At 43.2% G+C, this 20,862-nt stretch overlaps 1 protein-coding gene across 4 annotated transcripts in view; it reads left to right on the top strand.

Moving 5' to 3' along the window:
• The window catches only part of ZBTB17 (zinc finger and BTB domain containing 17), a 41,491-nt gene that overhangs the window by 2,267 nt on the left and 18,362 nt on the right, over window positions 1-20,862 (top strand). For all 4 annotated transcript variants that reach the window (XM_010593089.3, XM_010593088.3, XM_003413145.4 and 1 more), the window contains exon 2: window positions 45-131. The gene's annotated coding sequence lies outside the window, so the exon portion shown is untranslated. The remainder of the gene's footprint in view (window positions 1-44; window positions 132-20,862) is intronic.

Genomic DNA, 20,862 nt, shown 5'->3' with positions numbered 1-20,862 from the left:
TTAGGGTTCTCATCAGATTTCCCACTTGGGTATCTTTGATCCAGGTCCTGAGCTGGAAGAGGGGAGCCAACCTGGAGTTTACACAGACAGACTGTCAGAAAAGCGTGGCTTGGGCTGTTTGGAAATCTGAGGTATGCCCATAATACTCAAGGATGAAACAGACTAGGAGGGGTGGGGGTCAGTTTGTCTGTCCTTTTTTTCTAGGTTCAACATGATTCAAATCACCTTTCAAGATAGCTTTTTGCGTGGGAACACTTGCCTAGAGTAGGACAAGAAAAAAGGCGGCATAGTAGAAATATGGTGATGCAAACAGTTAAGCATGTGACTATGAGCCAAAAGGTCAGCAGTTTGAACCCACTCAGAGATGCCTTGGAAGACAAATGTGGCAATCTGCTTCTGAAAGGTCACAGCCTTGAAAACCCTATGGAGCACAGTTCTACTCTGCACACATGGGGCTGCCATGTGTTGGAATCGACTTGACAGCAACTAACAACAGTTACAGTTTGTTTGGGAAGTTGTTGATAGTAGTATTGTTGTTTTATCAACAAAGACCAGAGTCAGTTAATCATTAGACAATGCTCACACCTTGTTTTAATTAGGTACAATCTAAAATGCTCCAACAAAGTGATCCCAAAATATAGTGTCTGAAACAAAATAGAATTTTATTTTCTCCCTCTTAACAGTCTGGACGAATTGCAGTCCAGAGCTGGTAGGACACCTAGGTGTGTTCTCTGAAGTCAGCCAGGAACAGGGCTCCTTTGATCATGTGGCTCTCCTTGCTCAAACCTGGCCTTCTGTTGCATGGTCTAAGCTGGCTGCTGCAGCTCTTGCCATTGTGTACATACTTCATCTGAAAGAAGGAGAGAGACAGAACGGGAGCTCATGCCCATTCCTTTTAAAATTCTAGTGTTTAAAGATATGTATTTTTGTTACAACATGGCCTCAAACATAAGCCACCTGCTGCATCTGGTGCATAAGTAAAGAGGAATTAGGACTATTCCAAGGTCGAGGGGAAAGCTGGCTAGATGTCCAGTGTGATGTTCTCCTAAAGGATTTTCAAGGGAAATTTTACTATTCTCAACTATGACTCGGTTATTCACTTTGGAGCTTGGTCCCAGCCTGAGGTGAAGTCCACTGAAGTAAGTGGTGAAAGAGGGCTGGGCCTACTCACCAGGCCTCTGCCTCTCCCAGGCAGGCTGCTCTGGCTTCAGGTAGGTTTGTGTTGCTTGGGCCCAGGGAGTCCAGGCTTGTTTGTGCATTCAGCGTCTCCTGTGCCAGTGAGTAGCAGACACTGTGTTAGGTGTGGGGGTGTGGAGATGAGTAAGGTGGGATCCCGGGGAGCAAGGGGCTTTTAGCTGAGTGGATAATCACAGTACGGTGTGAGAAATTCCACAGAGGAAGAGCTTTCTCGCTGAGGACTGCTCAAGCGTGCATGGGTACGTAGGAGGAGGCGACTGATGGCGGAAGGCTTGTCTGAGGTGGTGAAGATTTAGAAAGAAGGGCGTGATCAGATTGTCATTTTGCATTGCTAACTGTAAAGGTCCACTCAGAGGCAGCATCAAGGGCTCTGGGGTTGAGTGTGAATCCCTGCTCCTCTCTTTACTGACTTTATATGTCCAGGGGGTCACTTCCTCACTGAGCCTCAGTTTCCTCATCTGTAAAGTAGGGATAACAATGTCTACCTCAGAATTGTTTGAGAATTAAATGAGACCAGGTATGTAATTCACAATGTCTGCTGTGTAGAAGGAGCCCTGGTGGCACGATGGTTAATTGCTCAGCTGCTAACCCGAGGTTGGTGATTCGAACCCACCAGTGGCTTCATGGGAGAAAAGACCTGGTGATCTGCTCCTGTGAAGATTACAGCCTAGGAAACCCTATGGGGCAGTTCTGTTCTGTCCTTTAGGGTTGCCATGAGTTGGAATCAAGTTGACAGCACACAGCAACAGCAGCTGTGTAGTAGGCACTTATAAAATGTTAGTTACCTCCAGCTGCAAGGTGCAGAATGGTTTGGAGGCGATTGCAATAGTATGAAGGCCGAAACCCGTGCAGAAGCCAGGTTGCCCTTACATCCCTGAGGCAGGAACTTAACGTATCTCAGTTGCACCTGAAGGATCGAGCACTCCTCTCTGCCCTCCCTACTTCTCAAGAGTTCACCAAGCTTTCTAATGAAAGTCAGTCTGTGCCTTCTCAGAGACCATGCCTTCGAAGGTCTGGCGAGGGATACTTGGGAAGGAAGGATTCCCTCTGCCTGTTTATTCCTTCAAGCTCAGTTGCCTTGGGAAGAATTTAATGAGTTAATACCTGTAAAGCGCCTAACACAGTGCCTGGTACACAGTAAGCACCGAACACATGGAAGCTGTTGTCATTGTATTTGGAACAGAAAACCAAGGCAGGGCTGCGATAAGGACAGTCATAAGAGCAAAAGTGCTGTCTTATAGTACCTACCCAGGCCCCCCACCACCACCCTAGCTGAGTTGGGAGCTCCTCTTCTGTGACCTTCATATTGTAATCATAGGTTTCCTTGTCTCTCTCCCTGCTGTACCATCAGCACCTTGATGCAGGGGTAGGGTCTTACTTATCCTGGTATTCCCAATGTGTAGTTCATTTTCTGGAGCCCTGGTGGCACAGTGGTTAAGAGCTTGGCTACTAACCAAAAGCTTGGCAGTTTGAATCTACCAGCTGCTCCTTGGAAACCTTATGGGACAGGTCTACTCTGTCCTTCATTTCCAGCCATACAGCTGGGACTCAGTAGCTGTTGTTGGCTGGCTGGCTGATCAGCCTTCACAGGCTGAAAAAGAACTGGCAGGTGGGGCTGGAGAGAACTCTGATGTGATGAGGGGTTGGCCATACTACTGACTGAACAGACAGAAGGACCTGATGGTTTACTTGGTATTTGGCTATAATATGGGGAGTGGACATGGTGGAAACACTGAGAGAATTTAGGTCAGAAGATGGCTTCTCTGTCTTTTTCCAGTAGTGCAGGGTTTCTGACCTGGGTACTATTAACATCTGGGGCCAGATAATTCTTCGTTGTAGGGGACTGTCCTGTGTACTGCAGGATGTTTAGCAGCATCCCTGGCCTCCACCCACTAGATGCCAGTAGTGGCACCTCTCACCACACCCCTCCCCCCTAGCTGTGACAACCGAAAATGTCTTCTGACACGGCCACATGTCTCCTGAGGAGGGGAGGAGCAAAATCACCTCCCTCCATCCCTCCCTCCCCACTTCAGAACCCCAACAGTGCAAGGTAGTGGTTAGAAGCAAGAACTAAGTCACACACATCTGAGCTCATATGTGGTTCTTACGCTTATCAGCTGTGTGCCTTTGGGCAAAGAACTTGACCTCTTTAAGCCCCAGTTTCTTCAGTTGTAAAATGGGGATAATGATTATCTCACACATAACTTTATTGGGTGAAATTATTAAAAAGGCAATGCACAAAAAGTGCTTAGTGGAGTCCCTGACTCCATAATTGGTAACTAGTGGTATTATGGGCTAGCTAGGAGACCCTTGAGAAGGTCAAGAAAGAAAATGTGCAAGTTGAAGGAGAAAAAAGATGTTTGGTATAGGAGTACATGCACAAGGTTACACAAATGAGAAGGTTCTAAAGAATGTACTATGGAAAGCAAGTCACCCTCCCACGTCTGACCCAGTTGCACTTCCAGATAACATAGTATCTACGTATTCTTCCAGGGATATTCTGTGCGTATCTATGTATGTATAGGGAAGACCATTTTTAAACGACAGTCTTGAAGAGAATAAAATGGCTTGATTTTGTTGCACAGACACAAAGGTCTGTAGGTCTTTCAAGTGGTCTCCTGAACCCTCCCATATAGAACATAGGAAGGGCAGCCTCTGTGGGTGGGGCTCCAGAGGTCTAACGGTTTGCTAAGAAAAGGACCAGGTGGCCTGTTCTCCACAGGCCTGGAATTCCCCAAGGGGTAGTGCCTGCATGGGTGGGTAGTGGACATCATAACAGGGAAGGACCGCAGCCTTAGAGAAAAGAACTCCGAATACATTTTGTACACAAAGCATATTATTCTGGAGACCATAATCCACTTCTTTTGCCAGCAACAACTTTTAAATGATTGAAATGATAGAGGTCAAAGGTTAAGCATTTAGCATTAAGTGATTTCAGCATTTGCTACAGATGTGTGAGTATTAGCACAGGTAGCTAGCACTCCAGGAGGGCCTCGTGGGTATCAATAGCTTGACAGTTGGAGGTCAAATTAAGACTGACCTCAATGATGTAATCAACACAGAGACATGTAGAAAACTGGGTCTTGGGTTTGTGAGTTCAAACCTGTTTGCTATGAATTCGAGAGAAGTTTCTTATTATGCCTTGAGTTGAAAGAAAGGAAGCAAAGACATGGCTAGGATTGACAGTTATTAGCTCATGTGTAAAGGGCAGCTTGGACAAAGCCTCAAAATGGGGACTAGGCCAGAAAGCAAGCTTGGTGGGTTCATTGTAATACCACATACATACTCAGCCGTGCGCAGCTTTTGGTTTTAAAGGTCTGGTCATAGAATCTGTTCTCCTCACCTGTAAAGATCACTGATACCTATTCCACTTCCTGACACCAACTGAATTCAGTTCCAATTCACTTCTGTTCAATTCAGTTCCAGTTCTTACTCTGACCCTAGCCATCACAGCTAGGTCAGATCTCACAAGTTAAAGGGCACAGACCTCCAGACTGCCAAGTCTGCCCCAGACTTCAGACACCAGCAACAAGCTTGGGAATCCCCATGACACCCTCACATCTGACCTGCTGATTACAAATTTGGTGTTTTCCCACTACTCCCTCAGGATGCCAGCCATAAGTTCAGGGATCCTCGGGGCTTCCTCACTTCTGACCTGCTAGCTTCCGTTACCCTGGACTTGATAATTCACTAGAACGACTCACAGAACTCAGGAAGGTACTGTTATACTCATGGTTAGAATTTTATTATAGCAAAAAAGGATATAAATGAAGAGATGCATAGGGCAAGGTCTGGGGGGGTTCCCAACAAGGAGCTTCCATATCCCAAAAAAGGACACGCTACCCTCCCACATGCATCAATGTCTTTCACCAACCAGGAAGCCCCTAGAGCTTCTGTGTCCAGAGCCTTTACTGGGGCCTCGTTATGTTGTCGTGATTGATTTAATCATTGCACCATACGGATGAATTCAACCTCTGGCTCTCCCCGCTCTCCTGAGGTCAGACTAATATCACTTGGTGGGTCTTTCTCAACTGGCCAGCCCCTACCCAAGAGGCACTTATTAGCATAAACCCCCAGATGTAGCCTAGAAACAAAAAACCAAAACCAAAATCGTTGTTGTCAAGTTGATTCTGACTCACAGTGACTCTATAGGACAGAGTAGAACTGGCCCGTAGGGTTTCCAAGGAACGGCTGGTGGATCTGAACTGCCGACCTTTGAGTTAGCAGCTATAGCACTTAACCACTGCGCCATCAGGGTTCATCAGAGACACCTCAGTCACTGGGAATTCTAAGGTTTTAGAGTTTATCTCACAGGAATTGAGGACAAAGACCAAATTCTTTGGGTAAAGTTAAATTCTTTATCCCAGACCACCCTGCCTGTACCACTTCCTATACTAGAACTGTTAATCTAAGCAGCTCACTTTTCCTGTCCCGAAGGGAAGGCTGTCCTCTAATTTCGAGGTCCTGCCCAGTGGGAGGCTGTGTCTCTGAATCCCAGAAGCCAGATTGGTGAAGACTTCTCACTGCAGGAGTCGAAGGGTCATGTGGGCCCCTGTCAGCTACTTGCCTCGTTTATTGTAACTCAGTCAGTGGCCCAAGTTAATGTTTCAAAACATCGTTAAAGGAAGATAAAACATTGTCTAATTTTATAAACTGTTTTTGTTAAATACCAGAGTAGATACAAAATAATAGTTACAGTATACAGCACGTAAGGATACAAGGAACACCCATGTACCTGTCACCGGGGTTATGAAAAAGAATGTTACCATTACCTGTGGAGTCCTGCCCCACCTCTCCCGGATCCTTTCCCACCCCGACCCCACCCCCAGGGAATCACTGATTTTGTTTTTATCATTCTCTTGCTTTTCTTTATGGTTTTTACCTCGTGTTTATAATGCTGAACAGTGTATTGTTTAATATTTTACATGTTTTTGAACTTAATATGATATTGTTTTCTTAAAAGACTTGATTGAATTGCTCAGGTTATGTTCTGGAGATTACTCCATGGTGTTGTATTTCACTTTCACTGATGATTTGTAGTATCCCATTATCCTTTACATTGTCGATGGACATTTGGGTTATTTCTTCATCTTCTTTTTTGAGACAAATGGTGCTGCCGTGAATGCTCCTGGGGCATGTGTGAGGAGCCTCTCCAGGGCAGGCGCCTAGGCGTGGAACCAGGTCACAGGGCATGTGCATCTTCAACTTGTTCAAATAGTACGTAGTTGTTTCCATAGCAGTTTTCCCAGTTTACACTGCAGCCAGCAATGTGTCAGAGTCTGGTCGCGCCATATCCTCCCTACAGTGGTGGTATCATCAGACTTTAAAATTTACCAACCTCATGGGAGTAAAATGGTATTCATGTTTTTTTTTGTTTGCATTTTCCTGATTCTTAGTGGGTTGAACATCTTTTCATTCAGGTTTCAGCTTCTCTGAAATGCCTGTTTAAATCTTCTGCTCATTTTACTATTGGATTGTTTGTCTTTTTATATGTAGACGTTTTTGTTTGCTTTCATTTTAGATACTAATCCTTTGTCAGTTATATGTGTTATAATTATTCACTCCCAGATGGTGCCGTGTGTTTTCTCTTTAGATCTTTTTTGACAAATAGAAATTCTTCATTTTAATGTAATTTATCAATTTTTCCTTCATAGCTACCACTTTTTGTTTCTTTTTAGGAACTTCTTCAAATTCATAAAGCTGTTCCCTAAGTCTTAGTTATCCAGTGCTGCTATAACAAAAATACCACAAGTGGATGGCTTTAACAACCAAATTTATTTTCCCACAGTTTAGGAGGCTAGAAGTCTGAACTCAGGGCACTGGCTTTAGGGGAAGGCTTTCTTTCTCTGTCAGCTCTGGAGGAAGGTCCTTGTCTCTTCTGAGCTTCTGCTCCTGGGCAGTCTCCCTGTACTTGGCATCTCTCTTCCCCAGTCTCTCTGCTAGCTTGTGTTTAATCCCTTTTATATCTCGAAAGACATTGACTCAAGACATAACCCTACACAAATCCTGCCTCATTAACATAACAAAGACAACCCATTCCCAAATGGGATTATATCCACAGGCATAGAGGTTAGGATTTATAACACATATTTTGGAGGGACATATTTCAATCCATAACACCCTAGATGTTGTCTTTTAAACATTTTATGATTTTGCCTTTTACATTAAGATCTTTTAGCTATATCGATCTACCTACCTACCTATCTAATTTATTGTATATATTCCATTATATACATACATAGATAACCCAACCCAGGGCCAATATAGGTATATATATATATTATATATAATATATAATCGGCACAAGCAGATAAGCCCTTGACTACTAACTGATAGGCTGGTGATTTCAACCCTCCCAGAGGCACCTAGGAAACCCTGGTAGCATAGTGGTTAAGTGGTATGACTGCTAACCAAAAGGTCAGCAGTTTGAATCCACCAGGTGCTCCTTGGAAAACCCTGTGGGGCAGTTCTACTCTGTCCTGTAGGGTCGTATGAGCCAGAGTTGACTCGTTGGCAGTGGGTTTCGTTTTGGTTTAGAGGCGCGTAGGAAGACAGGCCTGGTGATCTGCTTCTGAAAGGTCGCAGCCTTGAAAACCCTATGGAGCAGGTCTACCCTGCACACCATGAGTCACCATGAGTCAGAATCAACTCAACAGCAGCTAACAACTACATATATACATATATATATATACACACACACAGTTCTGCACTGCATAATGTCTGGGTAGTGTCTGACCACATACGTGTCTGCAATCCATAAGGTTATAATAGAGTTCAGAATCCCAGTCGGAGGATGGGACACAGCAGATGTAACAGACATAATGGGATGTAGTGGACGAAATAGCTTCCTGCATGCAGCATGTTGTTGAGTTTGGATTAGTGCTCCAGCTCCAGCAGCTGCTGGCTCATGAAGGCAGTATGGGGCCAGTGGCAATTCCCAAGCAGGTTAGACTGTGCCTGAGCTGCGGGTGATGTTCACACAACGTTCAAATCACATACTGTCCTGTTTCACAGGATGTGTCATGGACATTAAGCGATGTGTGACTATACATATGTGTGTATTGTACGTATATATATTTATGCTGTAAACGATATCATCAAGTATGTGGTTTTTTGTAATTTTGTGACTGTCTTCTTTCACTTAATATCATATTTTAGTATTTTCAAGGTGCATCCATGTTGTAGCATGTGTCAGTAATTCTTTTTATTGTCAAATAATATTCCATTGTGTGTACATACATACATTAAATGTATATCCATTCATCAGTTGATGGGGATTTGGGTTGTTTCCACCTTTTGACTATTGAATAATTTGCTGTGATCATTTGTGGTCAAATTTCTGTGTGGAAATAAGTTTTTCATTGTTGATTAATTTTTCTGTTTTTTTTTTTTTATTGTGGTAAAAGATACATAATGTAAACCTTGTGTCCCCTTCAAGATTTTGCTTGGAAATCTCCTCAGCCAACTATCCAAGGTCATTATTTACAATCTCTACCTTCCACCAAACATTTGAACGTAATTCAGACAAGTCCTTTGCCACTGCACAAAAAGCATCAGCGTCCCTCCAGGGTCGAATTACATGGTTATTATTTCCTTTTAAAGTCTCAACAGAAGCGCATTTAACATCCACATTTCTAGCAACATTCTGTTCATGACAGTGGAAGCTTTCTCTACTTCTGCTTTCTCAGGATTTCTCATTTCTTTATGAGTCCTCATCAGAATTGCCCTTCCCTTAATGTCCATAATTCTACCAACAGTCTCTTTAAGGCAGTCTGAGGCCTGACTGTGAAACACATTAAAATTCCTCCAGCTTCTACCCATTACCAATTCCAAAACCACTTCCACGTTTTCAGTATTTGTTACAGCAGCATCCTACTTCTGGTACCAAATGCTTAGTTTGCTAGTGGTGATGTAATAGAAATACCACAAGTAGGTGATTTTAAAGAACAGAAATTTATTCTCTCACAGTTTAGGGGTCTAGAAGTCAGAATTCAGGGCACCGGCTCTAAGGGAGCCTCCCTAGTCTCAGCCGCTGTAACCCTGGCATTCCTTGGCAATCTCTACGTGGCATCTATCTTCCCCCCTTTGTGCTTGATTATCTCTGTGTCTAAGCTGTTCTTTTTCTATCTCAAAAGTTTTAAGACACACCCTACACCAGTATGGCCTCATTAACACAACAAAGAAGATCCTATTTCCAAATAGGGTCCACATCTACAGGTATGTTGTTGATAGGTGCTGTCAAGTCATTTCCAACTCATAGACACCTTATGTATAACAGACTGAAATGCTGCCCAGTCCTATGCCATCCTCATAGTCATTGCTATGTTTGAGCCCATTGTTGCAGCCACTATGTCAACCCATCTCCTTGAAAGTCTTCCTCTTTTTCCCTGACCCTGTACTTTACCAAGCATGATGTCCTTCTCCAGGGACTGGTCCCCTCCACAGGCATAGGGGTTAGGATTCCAACACATATTTTTGGGGGACAGAATTCAATCTGTAACAGTGTCCTTTGATGTACAAAAGTTTTTCATTTTGGTAATGTTCAACTAATTTATTTTTTCTATTATTGCTTATGCTTCTGGTGCCATACCTAAGAATCCATTGCCACATCCAAGGTCATAAAGCTTTTCCCCTGTTTTCTTCTAAGAGTTTTATAGTTTAGCTCTGACATTTAGGTCTTTGATCCATTTTGAGTTGAGTTTTGTAAATGGTATATAAGGTAAGGAAGGGTTCAGCTTCTTTCTTTTGCATGAGGATATCCAGTTTTCCCAGCACCATTTGTTGAAAAGACTGTCTGTTCCCCATTTAGTCTTGGCACCCTATTGAAAATCAATTGATATATGGGAAAGTTTATTTCTGCGCTCTCTATTTATTGGTCTATATGTCTATCCTTTTGCCAGTACCACACTGTTTTTCTTACTATAGCTTTGTAATAAGTTTTGAAATTGAGAAATGTGAGTCCTCCAACTTTTTTCTTCTTTTTCCATGTTATTTTGGCTATTCTGAGTCCCTTGAAATTCCATATGAATTTTATGATGAGTTTTTCTATTTCTGTGAAAACTGTTGTTGGGATTTTGATAGAAATTACATTGGATATGTATGTTGCTTTGAGTAGTATTGTCATCTTAACAATATACGTGTTCTAGTCCATGAACACAAGATATCTTTCCATTTATTTGGGTCTTCTTTAATTTCTTTCAGCAATGTTTTGTTGTTTTCAGTGTGTAAGTCTTTCACTTCCTTGGTTAAATTTAAGTATTTTATTCTTTTTGATGCTATTGTAAATGGAATTGTTTTCTTAATATCCTTTTTGATTCGCTCCCTGCTGGCATATAGAAATAACAACTCCTTTGTGTATTGACTTTGTATTCTGTTAACTGCTGAATTTATCAGCTCTAACTTTTGTATTTATTTATTTATTTTGATTCTTTAGGGTTTTCTGCATACGAAATCATGTCATCTGCAAACAGAGATGACTTGACTTCTTTCTTTCTAATTTGGATACCCTTTATTTCTTGTCTAATTGCTATGGGTAGAACTTCTAGTACTATGTTGAACAGAAGTGGTGAAAGTGGACATTCCTTGTCTTGTTCCCAATCTCAGGGGACAAGCTTTCAGTCTTTTGCCGCCGTGATGTTAGCTGTGGATTTTTCACATATGGCCAGTACCATGTTGAGGATGTTTCCTCCTGTTCCTGGTTTATTGAGTGTTTTTATCATGAAAGAGCACTGGATTTTGTCGAATGCTTTTGTTGCGTCAGTGGAGATCATGTGGTTTTTCCCCCCGTATCTATCCTATTAATGTGGTGTATTACATTGATTGGTTTTCTTATGCTGAACCACCCTTGTATTCCTGGGAGAAATCCCACTTGGTCACGGTGTATGATTCTTTTAATATTTTGCTGAATTCAGTTTGCTGATGTTTTGTTGAGGATTTTTGCATCTATACTCTTAAGGAATATGGGCCTGTAGTTTTCTTCTCTTACCATATTTTTGTTTGCTTTGGTATCAGTGTAGTGGCCTCATAGGATGAGTTAGGAAGTGTTCCCTCCTCTTCCATTTTTTGGGAAGAGTTTGAGAAGGATTGATGTTAATTTCTCTTTAAATGTTTGGTAGAATTCACCAGTGAAGCCATCTGGTACTGGGCTTTTCTTTGTCATTCTTGATTCATTTATAAGAGCCTTTTGTGTATCAGGACTGTGAACCCGTTTTTTTTTTTTTTTTTACCATATAAGCTGTAAGTATTCTCCTCTGGTTTATATTTGCGTTTGAGAAGTTGAGGATCATGATTGTTGTTGTTAGTTGCCATGGCATCGACTTCAACTCATGGAGACTCCATGTGTACAGAGCAGAAGTGCAACATAGGGTTTTCAAGGCTGTGACCTTTCGGAAGCAGATCACCAGGCCTGTCTTCTGAGGTGCCTCTGTTCTTGATGTCAGGTGCTGCCAAGTCAGTTCCATCTAGGTCGGTTCAAACTGCCAGCGTTTTGGCTAGTAGTCAGGCACTTTAAGCACCACCTAGGAGCTCTTGAGAATGGTAGGAAGGCGAGTGAAACAGAACGTTTAGATTTCTGACCAGTCTTTCACACTGCTAAGAATTAAGCTGTAAACCCTGCCTTCCCCACCAGGGCCCCCCTAAGCAGCCCTTACATCCCCGGTGCCTCTGGGGCACTGCACCTGGTGTCTCTCTCTCTCTCTCTCAGGCTGCCTGTCTTTGGACCAGGAACCAGGCAGCACTTGGGGGTGGTTTCCAAGTTTCTCTCAGAAATTCACACTTCAAAGTGGGTGGCTAAAAAAACCCAGAAACCCCAGGGTTGCAAGTCATCCATTAAAAAGCCTTCTAAGCAGCTTTGCTGATTCACTCCTGCTGCAGGTGGTGGGGATTTGAGAGGCTGGAGGTGGGCCACACTGTTCAAGAGCGAGCTCTAGGGCTGTGAGCCACTCTTAATCCACACAAGGGTGCCGTCTGGAAATTCTGTTCCAGTGCCGCATTCAGCATCTGGCTTCGAGGACCCCAGCAGTTAAAGAAATCCTTGGCAATTGTGGATATTCCAATCCCACCTGCTTTTTATCCAGGCCTAACTTGGGGTTTTGAGATCTCAAGATACTCCTCTAAAATATCCTCTTATCATTTGGCTTTTCCCAATCAAGTTTTCCCAAACGCTTTAGTTCGAATTCTCTTTGGAACAGTAAATACATAATTTGATGTTGTCTTCTGTCATGTGTAGTTCTCATATGGTTCGTGTTTGTAGTTAGAAATCTTGAGATATAGGGAAAATTTTAAATAAAAAAGAAAATATGCAAAATACTAGGTAAATACCTCATTTTTATCAGCACCCACACAGATCCTATGATACTTCAGATGCGTGTGGCTGCGCGTGGATGCGCGCATTTGCTCTAGAGCTGCTATACCAAAATAGCACAAACTGGTGGCCTTTAGGAGCCCTGGTGGCACAGTGGTTACGAGCTCGGTTGCTAACCAAAACGTTGCCAGCTTGAATCCACCAGTCGCTCCTTGGAAACCCTATAGGGCAGTTCTACTCTGTCCTAAAGGTTGCTATGAGTCGGAATCGACTCAATGGTAATGGTTTTTTGTTTTGTCCTGTTTTAGTGGCCTATAAGAATAGAAATTTGTTGTTTCACAGTTCTGGACGCTAGATGTCGGAATTCAGGGTGAATTCAGGGTGTCAGCAGTCATGTGGTCTCTGAAGAACCTTTCTTAGGTCTCTGGGCTTCTGGGAGCTTTGGGCATTCCTTGGCTTGCTACTTTGGCATAACTGCATGGTAACTCTGCCTGTGTCTCTTCTCTTTTGTAAGGCCATCACTCAGACTGGATTAGGACCCACTCCACCCTGGTATGGCATCATATGAACTAATAGTCTCTTCAAAGATTCTGTTTCCAAATAAGGTCATTCACAGGCAGGGCGGGGGGCGGGGAGGGTGGATAGGACTTAAACCTATCTTTCTGGGGGACACAGTCCAATCCATAATAGCATGCACTTGTAATCTGGAAGTCTCACGAATGAAATCATTCATTCATATATTCAGCATTTATTAAATCTTAACATTAGACAGGACCCTAGCCGTCAACTAATCCTAATGGGAAGACAAACCCAGAAGAAGAGAGTCACATGTGGAAACATGTGCTGCATGGAAGTCCTACTACATCCACTTCCAAGCAGTTTGTATTGTACCTACTTTTTTCTTTTTGGCTGGGATTCATGATCTTAAGTAATATCATGGGACAGCTGATCCCTTCATTTGGAATTGTCGTGTTCTGTTTTCTTTCTCCACCCGTCTGTCAGTGAAGGCTTGAGTGTTTCTATGATGTTGAACAGGTTTCAGTGGAGCTTCCAGACTAAGGCTTGGAAGAAAAGCCTGGTGATCCTTTTTCAAAAATCAGCCACTGAAAACCCTGTGGATCACTCAATGGCCCTACCCACAACCGATCATGGAGATGGCGCAGGATAGACCAGCATTTCATCCTGTTGTGTGTGCTGCTGCCACGAGTCTGAGGCCAACTCGATGGCAGTTACAACAACAGTCTTTCTCACTGAAAGCCTAGCTGCTCCTCCAGAATCATCGTGTTCCTTGTAGAAAGAAGGTGGCTTTTGCTATTAAGTATAAGCACTTAGGCTGCATATTCTGGTTACAGTTGGGTGCAGAAAGCATTGCAGTTTGCGGGGCCTTTTTCTGGTCTTTTTTTTGGGTTGAAACTGCATCTGTGATGGATGCCTGAATTACTTAGGATATTTTTACATCCAGTTTCAGAAGATGGGGCAAGGATTAGAGGGTTGGGTCCCGCTTTTTTTCTGTAATTTATCAATATTGCTGGCATGAGTTTATATGTAGTAATAAGAACGATGATGGCCAACAGCAACTTTATGAAGTAGAAACTTTTATCGTCATCCGCGTCTTACCAGAAGGAAACTGAGTAACTTACCCGAGGTACTTAAGTATCGCTGGCTTGATTCCAGGGCAGTTTTTTTTTTTTTTTATCAACATTTTTTTTTAATTGTGCTTTCAATGAAGGTTTAGAGAACGAACTAACTTCTCATTAAACAATTAATACACATATTGTTTTGTGACATGGTTTGCCAACCCCATGACATGTCAAGACTCTCCCCTTCTCAACCTTGGGTTCCCACTACCAGCTTTCCTGTCCCCTCCTGCCTTCTTTTTCTTGTCTTAAGGCTGGTGTGCCCATTTAGTCTCGCTTTGTTTTATGGACCTGTGTAATCTTTGGCTGATGGGTGAACTTCAGGAGTGACTTCAGTACTGAGTTAAAAGGGCATCTGGGGGCCACACTCTCAAGATTTCTGTAGTCTCTGTTAGACCAGTAAGTCTGGTCTTTTTTTTCTGGGAGTTAGAATTTTACTCTACATTATTGTCCAGCTCTGTCCAGGACCCTGTATTGTGATCACTGTCAGAGCAGTCAGTGGTAGCCGTGTACCATCTAGTTGTGGTGCTGGACTCGGTCTGGTAGAGGCTGTGGTAATTGTGGTCCATTAGTCCTATGGACTAATCTTTCAGGGCAGGAGATTTTAATTGGACCCAGGGAGTCAGTAAACTCCCTGAAATGGCATGCAGAATTGTGTGAGTGTGTGCGTGCGTGCTCGCGCGTGGGTGCTCACCTCCCTGGGGAGAAAGTCTTTAGCTTATTATATCACAGTGTCAGAGGCTTTCATCTGTGTCTGGAAGAAAGGGTAAGAACTGCTGTTCTAGGGGATTTTCACAGTTTTGTCCCTCTAAGGAATTTTTGCTCATAAAGTTTTCCCCAGTGACACATTCTTTGTGCAGATTACCACAATTTTCCATTTCCCTTATGAGAAATGTTTTCCTCTTGAGCAGTTTTCAGTCATCAGGGCTTGTAAAAAATGTCTTAAAAGTTTTCTGGTAAATAGAAACGAAGAAGTTTGAGAGCTCTGACTTTGTGGAAATTTTCTTTTCAATGCAAGTAACAGATGTGAATTCTCCACGTGGGTTTATGGTTTGGGACAGACAGCATGGTCCAGCTTTCCCTAGGAAAGGCCAAGGTTATTAAGGGCCTTAGAGCTACTCCAAGAAGAGGCACTTAAAACTTTCAAAGGATGCTGTCATGCGTAGTGGAGAGCCACTTGCGCAGGCTGCTCCGAGAGCGCCATATGCAAGTGTGTTGGACTCTGGGCTCCAGCCGAGCCTTCCCAGTGCCAGCTGGGTGTGACATTATCCCATTTTTTATGTCCCAAGGGTCTAGGTCTGAGGGACTTCCTAATTTGTTTTTCTGCTTCTGGTCTCCCACTTTCACTGTTCTCCCTACTTCTACAGACAGAGCAGCCTTCCAAAAATGTGAATCTGACTGTGGCCCTCTCTTGTGTAAAACCCGGGAATGGCTCCCGACAGCTGAGGGTGAACACTAAGGCCTGGTGTAGCATGCGTGGGCCATGTGCCTGTCTCAAGCCTACCCCTCCAGGCGCATTTCTGGCCGCTTTCTCCGCCCACTCCTTGCTCTTGTAATGCCGAGGTGTGCTTCCCACTCCTGGGTTTCCTTGTCACACACTCACACCTTTGCTTATGCATCCTCTACCCGAACGCCTTCTCACCTTAGTTCATGGGGCTTTTTCAAGATGTGGCTGGGTGCCATATCCTCACCTCTGGGTGGCCCTCGGTGGCAGCCTCCAGCACTCATCACAGGGTCATGAGAGAATCTGTGGCTTTTTCCCCAGGTTGGGGGCTCAGACCTGGTCTTAGGCCCTGGGGAGCCTCCAGCTCCCAGCAGGGCACCTGACACTTCAGAAGTGGTCTGTGGTTGATTTTGAACTAAATGCCCCCTGCTTTATTCCTTCAGCCCACTAGATGTGAAAATTGGACCCAGAACTCAGCCTTATTGAACTTGAGTGGGCAACTGTTCCCAGCCCTGCCTGACCAAGTTCCTCAGTAACCAGCGGCTGGCCAGCAGGAGCTCGAAGCCAGAAGGGAACAGCAGGTATACTTTTTTGTCACATCGGACCAGACTGTGACTCCTGTAGCCCCACTGACTCCCTTCTTGAGGCTCTGACCAGCTGCCGTTGTCAGGGAGGAGCCGCGAGCTTCACTGTAAAGGGAGTTCACTTGGGATAATCTGGCTTGTTGTTTTAATTAGTTTAGTTTGTTTTTTCCTTTTGTTATAACTGTGACTCAGTCATAGACTTCAGTAGGGAAGGTTATATCTAATTTCACTTTTGCCAATATTTTTGTTACACCTCCTACTGGAGTCCCTGGGTGGTCCAAACAGTTAATGTGGTCAGCTGCTATACCTGATAGGTTGGCAGTTTGAATCTACCCAGAGATGCCTTGGAAAAAAGGCCTGGTGATCGTCTTGGAAAAATGAGCTGTTGAAAACCCTATGGAGCACAGTTCTACTCTGATACACATGGGGTCACTAGGAGTTGGAATTTCTTGATGGCAGCTGGTTATGTGGTATTCCTATCTCAGGGGTGAGCAATCCAAAACTCAGGTTAAATAACTTGCCAGAGGTCACCCTGGTAAGTGTTAGAGCCAGGATTCAAATGCATGTCCTTTGATTCTGAATCCATTTGTCTCTCATTTATCAGATATTCTCCTGGTGATCCCATTTAGTCTCAGGGCTTTAATTACCATCTCTACACTGCTGACCCCAGATCTCTAGCTTCAGTTCTCACTTATCCCTGGAACTTCAGACACAAACACCCACCTGCCCACTTGACATTTCCATCTTGATATAAAGGAGACATCTCAGCTTTTATTGGCCAAAACAGAATTCTTGATTTCCCCCAACTAAATCTCTTCCTTCACCATTGTTTCTCATCTCAGTAAATAGCACTCCATTTGGCCAGTTTTTCAGGTCAAGATGTTTAGTGTCATCCTTGACTCCTTCCGTTTCCTCATACCCCACATCTACTCGATCAGCTAATTATGCTGGCACTACCAGAATCTCACATATGGCCACTTCCCACCTCTGCTGTTAGCGCCAAGACGCAGGCCACCAGCATCTCCTGCTTCTCTATGGCAATAACCTAACTGATGTTCCTGTGTCCACGCTTGTCCCTTTGTGTTCTGTGTGCTGCAACCCAAGTGTCCCTTTAGAAATGTCACTCTTCTGCTCTCAGTGCTCCCAAGGTGTCCCAGTGCACTTAGAAGAAACTCCAAAGTCTGACGTGTCTCTGAGATCTTGGTGATCTCAGCCTCTACTACTGCCAACCACATCTCCCGTTGTCCTCCCATTCACTTACTCCTGTCCAGCCACACTGACCACTTTGCCAAGGTCAGGGTTGCCTCAGGGCCTTGGCATTTGCTTCCTTGTGTCTGGAATGGTCCTGGGGCTTGCAGCAGTATGACTCGCTCTTCACTCCAGTCAGGTCTTTGCTTAAATGCCACCTACTCGGAGAGGTCCTCCCCAGCTCCATTTTTTTTGTTTTGTTTTGTTTTTACATCTTATCATTAGTAATATGTACAACATATAATTTTGCAGGACGTAATTTACTGATGTTATCATTTTTTTTTAATTGAGCTTCAAGTGAACGTTTACAAATCAAGTCAGTCTGTCACATACAAGTTTATATACACCTTACTCCATACTCCCACTTGCTCTCCCCCTAATGAGTCAGCCCTTCCAGTCTCTCCTTTCGTGACAATTTTGCCAGCTTCCAACCCTCTCTACCCTCCCATCCCCCCTCCAGACAGGAGATGCCAACACAGTCTCAAGTGTCCACCTGAAACAAATAGCTCACTCTTCATCAGCATCTCTCTCCTACCCACTGTCCAGTCCCTTCCATGTCTGATGAGTTGTCTTCAGGAATGGTTCCTGTCCTGGGCCAACAGAAGGTTTGGGGACCATGACCGCCGGGATTCCTCTAGTCTCAGTCAGACCATTAAGTATGGTCTTTTTTTGAGAATTTGGGGTCTGCATCCCACTGATCTCCTGCTCCCTTAGGGGTTCTCTGTTGTGCTCCCTGTCAGGGCAGTCATGAGTTGTGGCCAGGTACCAACTAGTTCTTCTGGTCTCAGGATGATGTAAGTCTCTGGTTCATGTGGCCCTTTCTGTCTCTTGGGCTCATAGTTATCGTGTGACCTTGGTGTTCTTCATTCTCCTTTGATCCAGGTGGGTTGAGACCAATTGATGCATCTTAGATGGCCGCTTGTTAGCATTTAAGACCCCAGATGCCACATTTCAAAGTGGGATGCAGAATGTTTTCATAATAGAATTATTTTGCCAGTTGACTTAGAAGTCCCCTTAAACCATAGTCCCCAAACCCCCGCCCTCGCTCTGCTGACCTTCGAAGCATTCAGTTTATCCCGGAAACTTCTTTGCTTTTGGTCCAGTCCAGTCGAGCTGACCTTCCATGTATTGAGTATTGTCCTTCCCTTCACCTAAAGTAGTTCTTATCTACTAACTAATCAGTAAAAAACCCTCTCCCACCCTCCCTCCCTCCCCCCTCTCATAACCACAAAAGTATGTGTTCTTCTCAGTTTATACTATTTCTCAAGATCTTATAATAGTGGTCTTATACAATATTTGTCCTTTTGCCTCTGACTAATTTCGCTCAGCATAATGCCTTGCAGGTCCCTCCATGTTATGAAATGTTTCACAGATTCGTCACTGTTCTTTATCGATGCGTAGTATTCCATTGTGTGAATATACCACAATTTATTTAACCATTCATCCGTTGATGGACACCTTGGTTGCTTCCAGCTTTTTGCTATTGTAAACAGAGCTGCAATAAACATGGGTGTGCATATATCTGTTCGTGTGAAGGCTCTTATTTCTCTAGGGTATATTCCGAGGAGTGGGATTTCTGGGTTGTATGGTAGTTCTATTTCTAACTGTTGAAGATAACGCCAGATAGATTTCCAAAGTGGTTGTACCACTTTACATTCCCACCAGCAGTGTATAAGAGTTCCAATCTCTCCACAGCCTCTGCAACATTTATGATTTTGTGTTTTTTGGATTAATGCCAGCCTTGTTGGAGTGAGATGGAATCTTATCATAGTTTTAATTTGCATTTCTCTAATGGCTAATGATGGAGAGCATTTTCTCATGTATCTGTTAGCTGCCTGAATATCTTCTTTAGTGAAGTGCGTGTTCATATCCTTTGCCCACTTCTTGATTGGGTTGTTTGTCTTTTTGTGGTTGAGTTTTGACAGAATCATATAGATTTTAGAGATCAGGCGCTGGTCGGAGATGTCATAGCTGAAAATTCTTTCCCAGTCTGTAGGTGGTCTTTTTACTCTTTTGGTGAAGTCTTTAGATGAGCATAGGTGTTTGATTTTTAGGAGCTCCCAGTTATCTGGTTTCTCTTCGTCATTTTTGGTAATGTTTTGTATTCTGTTTATGCCTTGTATTAGGGCTCCTAACGTTATCCCAATTTTTTTTCCATGATCTTTATCGTTTTAGTCTTTATGTTTAGGTCTTTGATCCACTTGGAGCTAGTTTTTGTGCATGGTGTGAGGTATGGGTCCTGTTTCATTTTTTTGCAAATGGATATCCAGTTATGCCAGCACCATTTGTTAAAAAGACTATCTTTTCCCCAATTAACTGACACTGGGCCTTTGTCAAATATCAGCTGCTCATATATGGATGGATTTACATCTGGGTTCTCAATTCTGTTCCATTGGTCTGTGTGCCTGTTGTTGTACCAGTACCAGGCTGTTTTGACTACTGTGGCTGTATAATAGGTTCTGAAGTCAGGTGGAGTGAGGCCTCCCACTTTCTTCTTCTTTTTCAGTAATGCTTTACTTATCCGAGGCTTCTTTCCCTTCCATATGAAGTTGGTGATTTGTTTCTCCATCACATTAAAAAATGACATTGGAATTTGGATCGGAAGTGCATTGTATGTATAGATGGCTTTTGGTAGAATAGACATTTTTACTATGTTAAGTCTTCCTATCCATGAGCAAGGTATGTTTTTCCACTTAAGTAGGTCCTTTTTAGTTTCTTGTAGTAGTACTTTGTAGTTTTCTTTGTGTAGGTCTTTTACATCTTTGGTAAGATTTATTCCTAAGTATTTTATCTTCTTGGGGGCTACTGTGAATGGTATTGATTTGGTTATTTCCTCTTCGATGTTCTTTTTGTTGATGTAGAGGAATCCAAGTGGTTTTTGTATGTTTATCTTATAACCTGAGACTCTGCCAAATTCTTCTATTAGTTTCAGTAGTTTTCTGGAGGATTCCTTAGGGTTTTCTGTGTATAAGATCATGTCATCTGCAAATAGAGATAATTTTACTTCCTCCTTGCCAATCCAGGTGCCCTTTATTTCTTTGTCTAGCCTAATCGCTCTGGCTAGGACCTCTAGCACAATGTTGAATAAGAGCAGTGATAAAGGGCATCCTTGTCTGGTTCCCGTTCTCAAGGGAAATGCTTTCAGGCTCTCTCCATTTAGAGTGATGTTGGCCGTTGGCTTTGTATAGATGCCCTTTATTATGTTGAGGAATTTTCCTTCAATTCCTATTTTGGTGAGAGTTTTTATCATAAATAGGTATTGGACTTTGTCAAATGCCTTTTCTGCATCAATTGATAAGATCATGTGGTTTTTGTCTTTTGTTTTATTTATATGGTGGATTACATTAATGGTTTTTCTAATATTAAACCAGCCTTGCATACCTGGTATAAATCCCACTTGGTCGTGGTGGATTATTTTTTTGATATGTTGTTGAATTCTATTGGCTAGAA

Source organism: Loxodonta africana, chromosome 3 (assembly GCF_030014295.1).
Source record: "Loxodonta africana isolate mLoxAfr1 chromosome 3, mLoxAfr1.hap2, whole genome shotgun sequence".
Taxonomy (NCBI): Eukaryota; Metazoa; Chordata; class Mammalia; order Proboscidea; family Elephantidae; genus Loxodonta; species Loxodonta africana.
Note: the sequence above shows the minus strand (reverse complement) of the source record. Positions and strands in the feature narration are given on the sequence as shown.